This window comes from Hypanus sabinus (genome assembly GCF_030144855.1).
Source record: "Hypanus sabinus isolate sHypSab1 chromosome X1 unlocalized genomic scaffold, sHypSab1.hap1 SUPER_X1_unloc_2, whole genome shotgun sequence".
NCBI lineage: Eukaryota > Metazoa > Chordata > Chondrichthyes > Myliobatiformes > Dasyatidae > Hypanus > Hypanus sabinus.
The window spans coordinates 1,016,562-1,034,493 of NW_026778968.1; positions in this window are offsets into that span (position 1 = coordinate 1,016,562).

The window sequence follows — 17,932 nt, forward strand, 5'->3', positions numbered from 1 at the left end:
CACCGATCCCTGCAGCACACCACTCGTTACAGGCCTCCAATTTACTAACACAGCCTGATTGCCCAATGACTAAACCTTGTTGACCAAAGTCCACGGCATGAAAAAGGTTGGGAACCCAGATGTGGACAAAATCCACCGCCTTTCAGAATTGGGTTTAGTATCACTGGCATATGTGGTGAAATATGTGACTCTAGTAGACTGAAATACATAAAAACTGTAAATTACATTAAGTGCATATATAAAAAATCCAATGAATAGTGCAAAAAGAGGCAAAAAAACTAGTGAGGTGGCGTTCATGGGTTCAACGTCCATTCAGAAATCTGATGGCGAAGGGGAAGAAGCTGTTCCTGAATCATTGAGTGTGTGTCTTCAGGCTCCTGTACCTCCTCCCTGATGGCGGAGGGGAAGAAGCTGTTCCTGAATCGTTGAGTGTGTGTCTTCAGGCTCCTGTACCTCCTCCCTGATGGCAGAGGGGAAGAAGCTGTTCCTGAATCATTGAGTGTGCGTCTTCAGGCTCCTGTACCTCCTCCCTGATGGCAGAGGGGAAGAAGCTGTTCCTGAATCATTGAGTGTGTGTCTTCAGGCTCCTATACCTCCTCACTGATGGCAGAGGGGAAGAAGGTGTTCCTGAATCATTGAGTGTGCGTCTTCAGGCTCCTGTACCTCCTCCCTGATGGTAACAATGAGAAGAGGGCATGTCCTGGGGGATGGGGGTCCTTAATGATGGATACTGCCTTTTTGGAGGTTAGTGCCCGTGATGGAGCTGACTAAGTTTACAACACTCTGCAGCTTACTTTGATCCTGTGCAGTAGCCCCCACCCCAGACCGTGATTCAGCCAGTTAGAATGCTGTCCACAGCACGCATATAGAAATTTGCAAGCGTCTTTTGTGACACACTAAATCTCCTCAAACTCCTGATGAAATATAGCCGCTGTGGTGCCTTCTTTCTAACTACATGGATATGCTGGGCCCAGCATAGATCTCTTGCTAACTCTCTCCACTTCTAAAGACTGGTGTGTGTGTGTGTGTTCCCTTGTCTTACCCTTCAGTTCTTTGGTCTTACTGATGTTGAGTGCAAGGTTGTTGCCGCGATACCACTCAACCAGCCAATAAATCCCGCCGCTGTACACCCTCTTGTCACCTTCTGAAATTCTGCCAGCCATAGTGTCATCAGCAATTTTATAGATGGCACTCGAGCAACAACAACCTTGGGAATCTCCTTGAGAAACTATTAGATCAGTGGGACACTTACTTCCCACACACACACAGCCACTGCTGACTATCCCTAATTAGGCCTTTTCTATCCAGTCTATTAGAATAATTTATTCACAACTACTTCAGGCCTATAATTTCCTGGCTTATTTTTAGAGCCTTTCTTAAACAACAGAATAACATTAGCTATCCTCCGTTACCTCACCCATGGCTAAGGATGTTTTAACAAACTCTGCCAGGGCCAATGAACACATGCAGGCTTCCTCACTTTTTTTCTTTTTTTTTGCTCTTTCTGCACTAATTTTTTTAAATATTTCTTACTGTAATTTGTAATTTTACTGTTATGTATTGCAAGGTACTGCTGCCACATAACGACATATTTGTTGACATCAGAACCTGGTTCAAACAGTTAGTTTTGAAATTTCCTCTGTGGCAGCAGTACAGTACAATACATAAAATCTATATATTACAGCAAATGCACATACAGATATATGAAAAGTGAGATAGTGTCCATTGTCCATTCAGGAATCGGATGGCGGAAGGGAAGAAGCTGTTCCTGAATCGTTGAGTGTGCGTCTTCAGGCTCCTGTACCTCCTCCCTGATGGCAGAGGGGAAGAAGTTGTTCCTGAATCGCTGAGTGTGTGTCTTCAGGCTCCTGTACCTCCTCCCTGATGGCAGAGGGGAAGAAGTTGTTCCTGAATCGTTGAGTGTGTTGCTTCAGGCTCCTGAACCCCCTCCCTGTTGGCAGCAATGAGAACAGGACATGTCCTGGGGGAATGGGGTCATTAATGATGGACGCCGCCTTTTTGAGGCATTGTCTTTTGAAGGTGTCCTGCGGCGCCCAGTGCCCGCGATGGAGTTGGCTCAGTTTGCAGCTCTTTCTGATCCTGTGCAGTGGCCCAGGACAACGACACTGCCAGTTAGAATGCTCTCCGTGGTGTAGAAGTTTAAGAGCGCCTTTTGTGACACACCAGTTCTCCTCAATCTTTTTAAAAAAAAATTTTTCTCTCTACAAACAACAGCAAAAAAATACAGCACCTCCACAAAAACCACGACCATAACAAAATTAAATTAAATATTGATCAGCAAAAGGGAGAATAATATAAATAATATGAGTAAACATACACAGCAGAGGTGCACCACACCAAAAAAACCTCAGTCCCCACCCCGTAAGGAAGTCCAATACAGGGCCTTTCAAAGATGACCCCTCTGTCCTCATTATATAGTCTCAGTCTCTCCTGTTCTCTCAGCCGCAGATCGTACATAGGCACAGAGTCCATTTTCCACATGTGCAGGATTAACTTCTTAGCAGTCACCATTCCAAACAGTACAGCCATTTTTTCATACTTATTGGCTTAAGATAGGGAACTTGTTGCTCCAAGGATGGCTATGAGCAGGTCTGGTTCCCACTGCTTAGCAGCTCTCCTTAATAACCCCACTGCAGTTTTAGTAACAGCCTTGTGGTTGGCAGCACTATAGGAACTTGGAAGCAGGTTCAACTACACATTAAGGCCCCAAAAGCTTATATTGGCTCTCTGATCTGTGACAATCATTCCTTCTTTGCCTGGCCCGAATGATTCTGTTTTTTTGTCCTGGAAACTGAGTGGCATCTGTAGTGTAGGTGATCTATATATTAATAGAAACTTTGCCTCATTCGCGCAGTTACAAGCAGTTTACAATATCCCTGCATCTAGTTTTTTTTAGATATTTACAAATTTGAGATTATGTTAGGAAATATATACCCAATTTTGAAGTTTTAGACAAACATGAGTCCCTGGAGGCCGTAAATCAGACCGTAAAACCATAAGAGATATGAGTAGAATTTGGCCACTTGGCCCATTAACTCTGCCCCACCGTTACATCACGGCTGATCCATTTTCCATCTTAACCCCATTCTCCTGCCGCCTTGTAACCTTTCTCACCTTGACTAATTGAGATCCTATTACCCTGGGCCTTAAATGCACCCAATGACCTGGCCCCTACAGCCGACCGTGGCAAAGAATTCCACAGATTTACCACCCTCTGGCTAAAGAAATTCCTCCTCATCTCCATTCTAAATGAACATCCCTCTAATTTGAGGCTGTGCCCTCTTGTTCTAGTCTCCCACAATATCAGAACCATCCTCTTCATGTCTACTCTATGAGGCATTTCAATATTAGAGAGGCTTCAATGAGATTGCTTTCTGCCCCGTCACCTCATTCTTCTAAATTCCAATGAGTACAGGCCCAGAGCCATCAAAGGCTCCTCATACATTAACCCTTTCCCGGATTCATTCTCGTGAACCTCCTGTGGACTTTCTTCAAAGTCAGCATGTCATTCTTTGATAAGGGGCCCTTGACATATAACCAATACCAACCCCTGTGGAACACTAGTCACCGGCAGCCAACCAGTAAAGTCTCCCTTTATTCCCACTCTGCCTCCTGCCAGTCAGCCAACCCTCAATCCACGCTAGGATCTTTCTTGTAATACCATGGGCTCATGCAATCCTCATGTACAGCACCTTCTCGAAGGCCTTCTGAAAATATAGCACACAACACCCGCTGATTCTCCTTTGTCTATCCTGCTTGCTACTACTTCAAAGAATTCCAATAGATTTGTGAAGCAAGATTTTCCCTTAAGGAAACCATGCTGGCTTCGGCCTATTTTATCATGTGCCTCCAAGTATCCTGAAACCACGTTCTTAACGATCGACTCTAACATCTTCCCAACCCCTGAGGTTGAGACTAACTGGCCTATAATTTCATTTCTTCTGCCTCCCTCCATTCTTGGAGTGACATCTGCAATTTTCCAGTCCTCCAGAACCATTCCCGAATCGAGTGATTCTCGAAAGATTATTACAAATGCCTCCATAATTTCTTCAGCCTCCTCTTTCAGGACCCTGGAGTGTAGACCATCTGGTGCAGGTGACTCCTTTACCATCAGAACTTTCAGTTTCCCAAGCACCTTCTCCTTAATAACAGCGACTTCACTCACTTCTTTCCCCGAGTCTTTGAACTTCTGGCGTTCTGCTAATGTCTTCCACAGCGAAGACTGAAATGTCTGCTATTTCCTTGTCCCCCATTAGTACTACCTCCCCAGCATCATTTTCCAGCAGTCTGATATCTACCTCATCGCTCTGTTACACTTTAAGTATATGAAGAGACTTTTGGCGGTCTCTTTGTTTTTGGCTAACTTAGCTCCGTATTTCATCTTTTTGCTCCTTGTGGCTTTTTAGTTGCCTTTTAACAACTTCTCAATAATTCTGCAATAGTATATGTTACGTTAGCTTTGATTTCCCTTGTCAGCCACAGTAGCATATTCCTGCCTTTAGAATACTACTTTGGGATGTCTCTCTCTTGCGCCTTTCTAATTTATCCCAGAAACTGCTGTTCTGCTGTCATCCCTCCTAGTGATCCCTTCCAACCAACTTTGGCCAGCTCCTCTCTCAAGTCTCTGTAATTCCCTTTACTCCACTGTAATAGTGTTACATCTGACTTTAGCTTCTCCCTCTCGAATGCAGGGTGAAGTCTACCATGTTATGATCACTGTCCTCCAAGTGTCCCTTTACATTAAGCTCCCAAATCAAAACTGGTTCATTGCACAACACCCAATCCAGAATAGCATCTCCCTTGGTGGGTTCAAACACAAACTGATCTAAAACCATCGCACTGGCATTCGGCAAATAGCCTCTCTTGGGATCCGGCACCAACCTGATTTTTCCCAACCTACCTGCGTATTGAAACCCCCCCCCATGACTCTCGTAATATTGCCCATTTGATGTGCCTTTTATATCCCTCCTCCCACATCCTAGCCACCGTTCGGCCTGTATGTAACATCAGGGGTTTTTTTAACCCTTGCAAATTCTGAACTCAACCCACAAGGATTCAACATGTTCTGATCCAAAATCACCTCTTTCAAGGATTTGATTTCATTTTTTACCAAGAGGCATGCCACCCCCTCTGCCTATCTGTCTGTCCTTTCAATACAATGTGTACCTTCGATGTTAAGCTCCCAACTTTGATCTTTCAGCCGCGACTCAGTGATGCCCACAACGTCACACCTGTCAATCTCTAACTGTGCTACAAGATCATCTACCTTATTCCGTATGCTGTGTGCATTCAAAGATAACACCTTCAGTCCTGTATTCATCACCCTTTTCAATTCTGTCCCCAAGTTACACTGCAACTCATCCCACTGACTGCAATTTTGACCCATCATCTGCCCGTCCTTCCTAACAGCCTCACTGCACTCTGCACCTGGTTGTATACCAACTGCCCCATCTGTCCAGTTCCCATGCTCCTGCCAAATTCACTTAAATCCTCCCCAACAACCAGACAAACCTGCCTGCAAGGACAATGGCTGCTCCCTCGAGTTCAGGTGTAACCCGTCCCTTTCGTACTACAGGTCATACCTTCCCCAGAAGAAATCCCAATGATTCAGAAATCTGAAAACCAACTGTTTCCTCAGCCACACATTCATCTGCCAAATCATCCTATTCTCACCCTCACTGGCGCTTGGCACAGGTTGCAGTCCAGAGATTACCACCCTGGAGGACTTGCTTTTCAACTTTCTACCTTGCTCTCTTCGGGACCTCCTCATGTTTCCATGACCTTGCTCATCCTCCGCCTTCAGAGAGCTGTGGACCCGATCCGAGACATCCCTGACCCTGGCGCCATTGGGAGGTCTCTTTCACATCCACAGAACCTCCTGTCTACTCCTTTAACCATGAAATCCCCTATCAATACTGCAGTCCTTCTCTTTCCCCTCCCCTTCCGAGCCACGGCACCAGAGACCCTGTTGCTGTGGCTCCCTCCTGGTGGGTCAACAGGATCCAAAGCGGAATACTTATTACTGAGGGGGACAGCCACAGGAGTGCTCTGCTCTGGCTGCCTGCTTCCTTTCCCTCTCCTGACAGTCACCCAGGTACCTGCCTTCTGCAAGCTAGGGATGACTAGCTCCTATCTATCGCTCCCCCATTCTCCCCTATGAGCTAATGGTCATCGACCTGCAGGTCCAGTTCCTTAACAAGTTCCCTGAGGAGCCGCAGCTCGATGTGCCTGGTGCAAATCTGGTTATCCAGGAGGCTGGAGCTCTCCCAGAGTTCCCACATCTCACACGCGGCCTCTGAAGCCATCCCCAGGTGAAGCATGAAGAAGCTACTGACCAGAAACTTACCTCGCCCAAGCCTGTTAGTTTGTTGCCAGAAAAATTATAGATGGCATTTGAGCTGTGCCCAGCCAAATAATCGTGGAGCGAAAGAGAGTAGAGTGGTGGGTTGACTTGCATCGGGGTTGATTGTCAGCGAGGAGATATTATTTCCAATCTGCATAGACTCTGGTATGTTTTTTGTTTGTAATTTATTTTTTTTTTATTGAAGTTCATCAAACAAACATTTCCATAAGATGTATTTCAGACATTGTACATATATATCATATAATCATATATATCACAAAATCTCCACAAAGTATTTATCTGGGGTGTACACTTATAGAAAAGAGTGGAAAGAAAAAACAAGCACAAGGAAAGAACTATGTACAAGTAGGGAGTGATTTTTTTTTTACAACAGATTAATTGATTTGTAAGAATAAAATCAGGCCTACGAAGCATTATGTAATTAAACCATTTTTCCCCAGTATGAATCAAATTGTTGCAGCTTATGATTAACAGATGCTGTTATCTACTCCATTTTGTAAATGTCCATTGTAATTTCCATCCATGTATTTAAAGTTGGGCTCTCCTGTGATAACCATTTCCTAGTAAGAGTCTTTTTACCAGCCACCAACAGTATATTCATTAAATATTTATCTCTTTTCAACCATTCTTGTCATATATCCAAAAATATGGTCCAAGGATATTTCACATTTAAAGATGTCTTCTAGGGCATTGTGTATCCCCCTCCAATAGTTTTTGATAACGGGGCAGTCTCAAAAAATATGATAATGATTTGCATTTTGATTTCCACAATTTCTCCAGCAAGCAGGGAGGTTACTATCATAATGGGATTTCTGAGGGTGTAATAAAATATCAAGTTTTTCCATCCAAACTCCCTCCATTTCTGTGAATTGGTACACTTCCATTGATACCTCCATATTGTATCTTCCTTAGATATAATTATCCCACTTTCCTTCTCCCATTTTGTTTTAATGTATGAAGTCGAATGTGTTTTAAGATTTGACAACCCCTTATACATGCTTGAAATGATTCTACTACCATTATCTGAATTATATGCTTTTCTAAAGAGCTCTATCAAGCATGTATTTGCCTTGGTTACATTTTTAAGTGTCTTATTGTCATATTGCATATATTACATAATATACATAATATTACATATTGTCACATCTGTAAATACCAATAAAAATCTTGTTTTTCTAATGTGTTTCTCTTTAAGCATTTCAAAACTGAACAGTGTTCCTTCTTTCATTATGTTGCAAAGAACTCTTATTCCTTTAGCTGTCCAGTCCTTAAATCTAGCATCCAATTTATTTGGTGTAAAATCAGAGTCATATGCACAAAATTTAAGAATTGCAATATCTCCCAATAGATTATATTCTTTTATAATAGTTTTGCATACTTTAAGAATCAATTTCACCCATGGGTTATCAATAGTATTTATGTACCTTTGCAGGTTGTTATCAGCCAAAATTGCTTGTATGGGGATGGAAAGTACCCGCTCCTCAATGTTTTTCCATTGACCGTCATATGATGGGTTGCACCAACATATCACAGCTCTCAATTGTGCTGCAAAATAATAATCTCTAAGAGAAGGCAAGCCCCATCCCCCCTTTTCCTTTGCTAATTGCAAAGTTTTGAGATGAACTCTAGGCCTTTTACCCTGCCAAATATACCTTGATAACATCTTGTTCCATTCATTGAATTGATTTTGATTAATCTCTATTGGTAGGGTCTGAAAGAGATATAATAGTCTGAGCAGTACATTCATTTTAATAGACTCAATCCTTGAACTGAGACTGAAAAAAGGAATCAGGCTCCATCTTGTCACACCTTCCTTAATTTTTTTATATAAAGGATGGTATTTACATTCTGATAATTTTGCCAAATCTTTTGGCATAATGATGCCCAAATATTTGAAAGGCTCTGTGTGCCATGCCCAGGGGTACCAACTTTCAATTTCTCTTGGTGGGCTATAGTAATATGAAAGTAAGTTGGTTTTATCTATGTTGATCTTGTATCCTGATAATTGACCATATTGTTCAAAGGATTGCTTCAATTTAGGTAGAGTACGTTGGTTGCCCTAGATAGATCAAAATGCCATGCGCATAACAAGCCAATTTATGCTCTGTCCCTTTAATAGTAATTCCCCTGATAGACTCTGGTATGTTCTTGAAGGCACACGCACACCCACGCTGGTCTTGGTGAAGTCGGTGGCATGTGGCATATTCATAACAGCAGAAGATATTGGAGCAGAATTAGACCATTTCGCCCATTGTATCACCTCTACCATTTCATCATTGCTGATCCATTTTCCCTTTCAGCCCTGATCTTCTGCCTTCTCCCCATATCCCTTTATGCCCTGACCAATCAATGAATAATCAAACTCTGCCTTAAAATGCCCTATTATTTCTTCTAAAGTGCATTACCATACACTTCCTGGCACTGTATTCCAATCTGCCACTTTTTTTTTTGTCCATTCTGCTAATCTGTCCAAGTCCTCTGTAGCCTCTCTACTTCCTCAAAACTACCTGCCTCTCCACCTATTTTCGTATCATCCACAAACTTTGCAACAAAGTCATCAATTCCATCATCCAAATCATTGACTGATAATGTGAAAGGAAGCGGTCACAGCACAGACCCTCGTGGAACACCACTAGTCACCGGTAACCAACCAGAAAAGGCTCCCTTTATTCCCACTCATTGCCTCCTGCCAGTCAGCCACTGCTTTATCCATGTGAGCATCTTCCCTATAATACCACGGGCTCTGAAATAGCCTCGTGTGGCACCGTGTTAAAGGCCTTTTGACATTCCAAGTACACAATACACTACATTCACCAATTCTCCTTTGTTTATACTTCATTATATATATGTTAACATCCCGCACCTTCTGCAATGCCTTCAGAAATTCCAGCCATTGCTGCTCTGCTGTCATCCTTGCCAATGTCCTTTTCCAATCAATTTTGGCCAGTTCCTTTGTTGTGTCTCTGCAATTCCTGTTACTCCACTGTAACATTGATGCATCTGACTTTCACTTCTCCTTCTCAAATTTCCGGGTGAATTCTATCACTTTACCCCTGAGGGTTCTTTGACCTTAAGCTCTCTAAGCAATTCAGGTTCATTGCACAACACCCAGTGCAGAATAGCAGATCCACCAGTGGGCTCAAGCTGTCTCATAAGCATTCTAGAAATCCCCCCCACCGATTTTCCTAAACTACATTCATGTCGAAACCCACCCCCCCCCATGACTAATGTTAAATTGCCCATCTGGCATGCACCTTCTGACTCCAATTGTAATCTGTAGACTCGAAGATCGATTCCCTGATTGTACCAGTGATATTAAACCTGATTCTGTTTCTGAATTTCCTCAAGCAAACTCTGTGCCTGTCTGAGAGCCTCTTGCATGCCTGTATTGTATTTGTCTCCTCCCACCCAGAGAGCACTTCTCACTTTCCGTTCTCCATAACCCGTATGTCTCACCTCCCATAAGACCACAGATATTATTGAATTTGAATTTTTGAATTGAATTTCAGTTTATTGTCATTTAGAAACCACGACTGCAATGCAGTTAAAAAATGAAACAACGTTCCTCCAGAATGATATCACAAAAGTACATGACAAAACAGACTACACCAGAAAATCCACATAACATTTGGCAATCCCCAAATCCAGAGTCCGGAGAGGCTGCTGAGTATTAATATCACTCTACCATCTTAGCACGTTCCCCAGAAAGGAGCTCCAAGTCCACCAGACAAAACAAGACTACCCAGGCACACCGTTAGGAGACCAACTAGACCACGACAAAACAAAAACTTAAGCTACAAGACCTACACAAAACTACATAGTTACATATAGTAACTATATAAAACAGTGCAAACAATATCATAACTGATTAAAAAAAATACCATGGGCACAGTAAAAATAGTCCAAAGAGGTTAAAAGACTAAGTTCGAAAGAATCCACAAGTCCTCAGGATCCCGATAGACTTGTCATCCCACGCAGGTGGCAGAATACCCCCATCAGTGATATTAGAATAGAAAAAGTCCAGTTGGCCCATTGAGACTGTCCTACTATTCAATGAGTAGGTGTGGAGAGGATGTTTCCTATAGTGGTGGGAGTCTAGGACCAGAGGACACAGATAAAGTGGATGTGGAGAGGATGTTTCCTGTAGTTGGGGAGTCTAGGACCAGAGGACACAGATAGAGTGGATGCGGAGAGGATGTTTCCTATAGTGGGGGAGTCTAGGACCAGAGGACACAGATAGAGAGGATGTGGAGAGGATGTTTCCTATAGTGGGGGAGTCTCAGACCACAGGACACAGATACAGTGGATGTGGAGAGGATGTTTCCTATAGTGGGGGAGTCTAGGACCAGAGGACACAGATAGAGAGGATGTGGAGAGGATGTTTCCTATAGTGGGGAGTCTAGGACCAGAGGACACAGATAGAGTGGATGTGGAGAGGATGTTTCCTGTAGTGGGGGAGTCTAGGACCAGAGGACACAGATAGAGTGGATGTGGAGAGGATGTTTCCTATAGTGGGGGAGTCTGGGACCAGATGACACAGATGGAGTGGATGTGGAGAGGATGTTTTCTATAGTGGGGGATTCTAGAACCAGAGGACACAGATAGAGTGGATGTGGAGAGGACATTTCCTATAGTGGGGGCGTCTAGGACCAGAGGACACAGATAGAGCAGATGTGGAGAGGATGTTTCTTGTGGTGGGGAAGTCTAGGACCAGAGGACACAGAGAGAGTGGATGTGGAGAGGATGGTTCCTATAGCGGGGGAGTCTAGGACCAGAGGACACAGATAGAGTAGATGTGGAGAGGATGTTTCCTATAGTGGGGGAGTCTAGGACCAGAGGACACAGATAGAGTAGATATGGAGAGGATGTTTCCTATAGTGGGGGAGTCTAGGACCAGAGGGCACAGATAGAGTGGATGTGGAGAGGATGTTTCCTATAGTGGGGGAGTCTAGGACCAGAGGGCACAGATAGAGTGGATGTGGAGAGGATGTTTCCTATAGTGGGGGAGTCTATGACCAGAGGACACAGATAGAGTGGATGTGGAGAGGATGTTTCCTATAGTGGGGGAGTCTAGGACCAGAGAACACAGAGAGTGGATGCGGAGAGGATGTTTCCTGTAGTGGGGGAGTCTAGGACCAGAGGACACAGATAGAGTGGATGCGGAGAGGATGTTTCCTGTAGTGGGGGAGTCTAGGACCAGAGGACACAGATAGAGTGGATGTGGAGAGGATGTTTCCTGTAGTGGGGGAGTCTAGGACCAGAGGACACAGATAGAGTGGATGTGGAGAGGATGTTTCCTGTAGTGGGGGAGTCTAGGACCAGAGGACACAGATAGAGTGGATGTGGAGAGGATGTTTCCTATAGTGGGGGAGTCTCGGACCAGAGGACACAGATAGAGTGGATGTGGAGAGGATGTTTCCTGTAGTGGGGGAGTCTAGGACCAGAGGACACAGATAGAGTGGATGTTTCCTATATAATTGTATAGTTTCTTGATAAGAGAGGGTCTCAGAGGTTACAGGCAGAAGGCAGGAGAATGAGGATCTGAGGGGAAAAAATTAGCGGAGCAGACTCGATGGGCTGAATGGCCTAATTCTGGTCTCAGCAGTGAGGGATTGTGGGCCGAACTCCGCCTCTCGTGTTCATTTGCGCCGAGGAAGGTGAAAACAGCGGCTCCGGAGCCGGCACACGGATGATTAAAGCGCAGGCGCAGTCGCGACCGTCCTTGCGGGCCCGGCATCCGAGCAGTTTGGGCGCAGGCGCATTGAGGACAGAAACCGTTGCAGGACGGGACGGTGGGACCGGACCCGGCATCCGAGCAGTTTGAGCGCAGGCGCGTTAATGACAGGACGGGAGGATTGCGGATCCGCTTTGTGCGCAGGCGCAAGGTGAAAGCGGGAAAAGCGAGAAATTACAACAACAACAGTAGGAGGCGGAGGAGCGGGGGTCGTGTCTCTGTGTAGGGTGAGGGTGAGGTGTGAGTGTCTGTGTAGGGTGAGGGTGAGGTATGAGTGTTTGTGTAGGGTGAGGGTGAGGTGTGAGTGTCTGTGTAGGGTGAGGGTGAGGTGTGAGTGTCTGTGTAGGGTGAGGGTGAGGTGTGAGTGTCTGTGTAGGGTGAGGGTGAGGTGTGAGTGTCTGTGTAGGGTGAGGGTGAGGTGTGAGTGTCTGTGTAGGGTGAGGGTGAGGTGTGAGTGTTTGTGTAGGGTGAGGGTGAGGTATGAGTGTTTGTGTAGGGTGAGGGTGAGGTGTGAGTGTCTCTGTGTAGGGTGAGGGTGAGTGTCTCTGTGTAGGGTGAGGGTGAGGTATGAGTGTCTCTGTGTAGGGTGAGGGTGAGGTGTGAGTGTCTCTGTGTAGGGTGAGGGTGAGGTGTGAGTGTCTCTGTGTAGGGTGAGGGTGAGGGACGGTGTGAGTGTCTCTGTCCAGGGTGAGGGAAGGTGTGAGTGTCTCTGTCCAAGGTGAGGGTGAGGGACGGTGTGAGTGTCTCTCTCCAGGGTGAGGGTGAGGGACGGTGTGAGTGTCTCTCTCCAGGGTGAGGGTGAGGGACGGTGTGAGTGTCTCTGTCCAAGGTGAGTGTGAGGGACGGTGTGAGTGTCTCTGTCGAGGGTGAGGGTGAGGGACGGTGTGAGTGTCTCTGTCCAGGGTGAGGGTGAGGGATGGTGTGAGTGTCTCTGTCCAGGGTGAGGGACGGTGTGAGTGTCTCTGTCCAGGGTGAGGGTGAGGGACGGTGTGAGTGTCTCTGTCCAGGGTGAGGGACGGTGTGAGTGTCTCTGTCCAGGGTGAGGGTGAGGGACGGTGTGAGTGTCTCTGTCCAAGGTGAGTGTGAGGGATGGTGTGAGTGTCTCTGTCCAGGGTGAGGGAAGGTGTGAGTGTCTCTGTCGAGGGTGAGTGTGAGGGACGGTGTGAGTGTCTCTGTCCAGGGTGAGGGACGGTGTGAGTGTCTCTGTCCAGGGTGAGTGTGAGGGATGGTGTGAGTGTCTCTGTCCAGGGTGAGGGACGGTGTGAGTGTCTCTGTCCAGGGTGAGGGTGAGGGATGGTGTGAGTGTCTCTGTCCAGGGTGAGGGTGAGGGACGGTGTGAGTGTCTCTGTCCAGGGTGAGGGTGAGGGACGGTGTGAGTGTCTCTGTCCAAGGTGAGTGTGAGGGATGGTGTGAGTGTCTCTGTTGAGGGTGAGGGATGGTGTGAGTGTCTCTGTTGAGGGTGAGGGACGGTGTGAGTGTCTCTGTCCAGGGTGAGGGTGAGGGAAGGTGTGAGTGTCTCTGTCGAGGGTGAGTGTGAGGGAAGGTGTGAGTGTCTCTGTCCAGGGTGAGTGTGAGGGAAGGTGTGAGTGTCTCTGTCGAGGGTGAGTGTGAGGGAAGGTGTGAGTGTCTCTGTCCAAGGTGAGGGTGAGGGACGGTGTGAGCGTCTCTGTCCAGGGTGAGGGACGGTGTGAGTGTCTCTGTCGAGGGTGAGGGAAGGTGTGAGTGTCTCTGTCGAGGGTGAGTGTGAGGGAAGGTGTGAGTGTCTCTGTCGAGGGTGAGTGTGAGGGAAGGTGTGAGTGTCTCTGTCCAAGGTGAGGGTGAGGGACGGTGTGAGTGTCTCTGTCCAAGGTGAGGGTGAGGGACGGTGTGAGTGTCTCTGTCGAGGGTGAGGGTGAGGGAAGGTGTGAGTGTCTCTGTCCAGGGTGAGGGTGAGGGACGGTGTGAGTGTCTCTGTCCAGGGTGAGGGATGGTGTGAGTGTCTCTGTCGAGGGTGAGGGTGAGGGACGGTGTGAGTGTCTCTGTCCAGGGTGAGGGTGAGGGAAGGTGTGAGCGTCTCTGTCCAGGGTGTGTGTGAGGGACGGTGTGAGTGTCTCTGTCCAAGGTGAGGGTGAGGGACGGTGTGAGTGTCTCTGTCCAGGGTGAGGGAAGGTGTGAGTGTCTCTGTCCAAGGTGAGGGTGAGGGACGGTGTGAGTGTCTCTGTCCAGGGTGAGGGAAGGTGTGAGTGTCTCTGTCCAGGGTGAGGGTGAGGGATGGTGTGAGTGTCTCTGTCGAGGGTGAGGGACGGTGTGAGTGTCTCTGTCCAGGGTGAGGGTGAGGGAAGGTGTGAGTGTCTCTGTCCAGGGTGAGGGTGAGGGAAGGTGTGAGCGTCTCTGTCCAGGGTGTGTGTGAGGGACGGTGTGAGTGTCTCTGTCCAGGGTGAGGGATGGTGTGAGTGTCTCTGTCCAAGGTGAGGGTGAGGGACGGTGTGAGTGTCTCTGTCCAGGGTGAGGGAAGGTGTGAGTGTCTCTGTCCAGGGTGAGGGTGAGGGAAGGTGTGAGTGTCTCTCTCCAGGGTGAGGGACGGTGTGAGTGTCTCTCTCCAGGGTGAGGGACGGTGTGAGTGTCTCTGTCGAGGGTGAGGGTGAGGGTGAGGGACGGTGTGAGTGTCTCTGTCCAGGGTGAGGGAAGGTGTGAGTGTCTCTGTCGAGGGTGAGGGACGGTGTGAGTGTCTCTGTCCGGGGTGAGGGTGAGGGACGGTGTGAGTGTCTCTGTCCAGGGTGAGTGTGAGGGACGGTGTGAGTGTCTCTGTCCAGGGTGAGGGTGAGGGATGGTGTGAGTGTCTCTGTCCAGGGTGAGGGACGGTGTGAGTGTCTCTGTCCAGGGTGAGGGTGAGGGACGGTGTGAGTGTCTCTGTCGAGGGTGAGGGTGAGGGATGGTGTGAGTGTCTCTGTCGAGGGTGAGGGTGAGGGATGGTGTGAGTGTCTCTGTCGAGGGTGAGGGTGAGGGATGGTGTGAGTGTCTCTGTCCAGGGTGAGGGACGGTGTGAGTGTCACTGTCCAGGGTGAGGGTGAGGGATGGTGTGAGTGTCTCTGTCCAAGGTGAGGGTGAGGGACGGTGTGAGTGTCTCTGTCCAGGGTGAGGGACGGTGTGAGTGTCTCTGTCCAAGGTGAGGGTGAGGGACGGTGTGAGTGTCTCTGTCCAGGGTGAGGGACGGTGTGAGTGTCTCTGTCGAGGGTGAGGGACGGTGTGAGTGTCTCTGTCCAGGGTGAGGGTGAGGGACGGTGTGAGTGTCTCTGTCCAGGGTGAGGGAAGGTGTGAGTGTCTCTGTCGAGGGTGAGGGACGGTGTGAGTGTCTCTGTCCAGGGTGAGGGAAGGTGTGAGTGTCTCTGTCGAGTGTGAGGGACGGTGTGAGTGTCTTTGTCCAGGGTGAGGGACGGTGTGAGTGTCTCTGTCGAGGGTGAGGGTGAGGGACAGTGTGAGTGTCTCTGTCGAGGGTGAGGGACGGTGTGAGTGTCTCTGTCCAGGGTGAGGGACGTTATGAGTGTCTCTGTCGAGGGTGAGTGTGAGGGATGGTGTGAGTGTCTCTGTCCAAGGTGAGGGTGAGGGACGGTGTGAGTGTCTCTGTCCAGGGTGAGGGTGAGGGACGGTGTGAGTGTCTCTGTCCAGGGTGAGGGTGAGGGACGGTGTGAGTGTCTCTGTCGAGGGTGAGGGTGAGGGACGGTGTGAGTGTCTCTGTCCAGGGTGAGGGTGAGGGACGGTGTGAGTGTCTCTGTCCAGGGTGAGGGTGAGGGACGGTGTGAGTGTCTCTGTCGAGGGTGAGGGTGAGGGACGGTGTGAGTGTCTCTGTCGAGGGTGAGGGTGAGGGACGGTGTGAGTGTCTCTGTCGAGGGTGAGGGACGGTGTGAGTGTCTCTGTCCAGGGTGAGGGACGGTGTGAGTGTCTCTGTCGAGGGTGAGGGACGGTGTGAGTGTCTCTGTCCAGGGTGAGGGACGGTGTGAGTGTCTCTGTCGAGTGTGAGGGACGGTGTGAGTGTCTCTGTCCAGGGTGAGGGTGAGGGACGGTGTGAGTGTCTCTGTCCAGGGTGAGGGACGGTGTGAGTGTCTCTGTCCAAGGTGAGGGTGAGGGACGGTGTGAGTGTCTCTGTCCAGGGTGAGGGAAGGTGTGAGTGTCTCTGTCGAGGGTGAGGGACGGTGTGAGTGTCTCTGTCCAGGGTGAGGGTGAGGGACGGTGTGAGTGTCTCTGTCGAGGGTGAGGGAAGGTGTGAGTGTCTCTGTCGAGGGTGAGGGACGGTGTGAGTGTCTCTGTCCAGGGTGAGGGACGGTGTGAGTGTCTCTGTCCAGGGTGAGGGTGAGGGACGGTGTGAGTGTCTCTGTCCAGGGTGAGGGACGGTGTGAGTGTCTCTGTCCAGGGTGAGGGTGAGGGACGGTGTGAGTGTCTCTGTCCAGGGTGAGGGACGGTGTGAGTGTCTCTGTCCAGGGTGAGGGTGAGGGACGGTGTGAGTGTCTCTGTCCAGGGTGAGGGTGAGGGACGGTGTGAGTGTCTCTGTGTAGGGTGAGGGTGAGGGACGGTGTGAGTGTCTCTGTCCAGGGTGAGGGACGGTGTGAGTGTCTCTGTCCAGGGTGAGGGTGAGGGACGGTGTGAGTGTCTCTGTCCAGGGTGAGGGTGAGGGACGGTGTGAGTGTCTCTGTCGAGGGTGAGGGTGAGGGACGGTGTGAGTGTCTCTGTCGAGGGTGAGGGACGGTGTGAGTGTCTCTGTCGAGGGTGAGGGACGGTGTGAGTGTCTCTGTCCAGGGTGAGGGACGGTGTGAGTGTCTCTGTCGAGGGTGAGGGACGGTGTGAGTGTCTCTGTCCAGGGTGAGGGAAGGTGTGAGTGTCTCTGTCGAGTGTGAGGGTGAGGGAAGGTGTGAGTGTCTCTGTCGAGTGTGAGGGATGGTGTGAGTGTCTCTGTCCAGGGTGAGGGAAGGTGTGAGTGTCTCTGTCGAGGGTGAGGGTGAGGGACGGTGTGAGTGTCTCTGTCCAGGGTGAGGGAAGGTGTGAGTGTCTCTGTCGAGGGTGAGGGACGGTGTGAGTGTCTCTGTCCGGGGTGAGTGTGAGGGACGGTGTGAGTGTCTCTGTCGAGGGTGAGGGTGAGGGACGGTGTGAGTGTCTCTGTCCAGGGTGAGGGTGAGGGACGGTGTGAGTGTCTCTGTCCAGGGTGAGGGTGAGGGACGGTGTGAGTGTCTCTGTCCAGGGTGAGGGTGAGGGACGGTGTGAGTGTCTCTGTCGAGGGTGAGGGTGAGGGAAGGTGTGAGTGTCTCTGTCCAGGGTGAGGGAAGGTGTGAGTGTCTCTGTCGAGGGTGAGGGACGGTGTGAGTGTCTCTGTCCAGGGTGAGGGTGAGGGATGGTGTGAGTGTCTCTGTCGAGGGTGAGGGACGGTGTGAGTGTCTCTGTCCGGGGTGAGTGTGAGGGACGGTGTGAGTGTCTCTGTCCAGGGTGAGGGTGAGGGATGGTGTGAGTGTCTCTGTCCAAGGTGAGGGTGAGGGACGGTGTGAGTGTCTCTGTCCAGGGTGAGTGTGAGGGACGGTGTGAGTGTCTCTGTCCAGGGTGAGGGACGGTGTGAGTGTCTCTGTCCAAGGTGAGGGTGAGGGACGGTGTGAGTGTCTCTGTCCAGGGTGAGTGTGAGGGACGGTGTGAGTGTCTCTGTCCAGGGTGAGGGACGGTGTGAGTGTCTCTGTCCGGGGTGAGTGTGAGGGATGGTGTGAGTGTCTCTGTCCAGGGTGAGTGTGAGGGATGGTGTGAGTGTCTCTGTCCAGGGTGAGGGACGGTGTGAGTGTCTCTGTCCGGGGTGAGTGTGA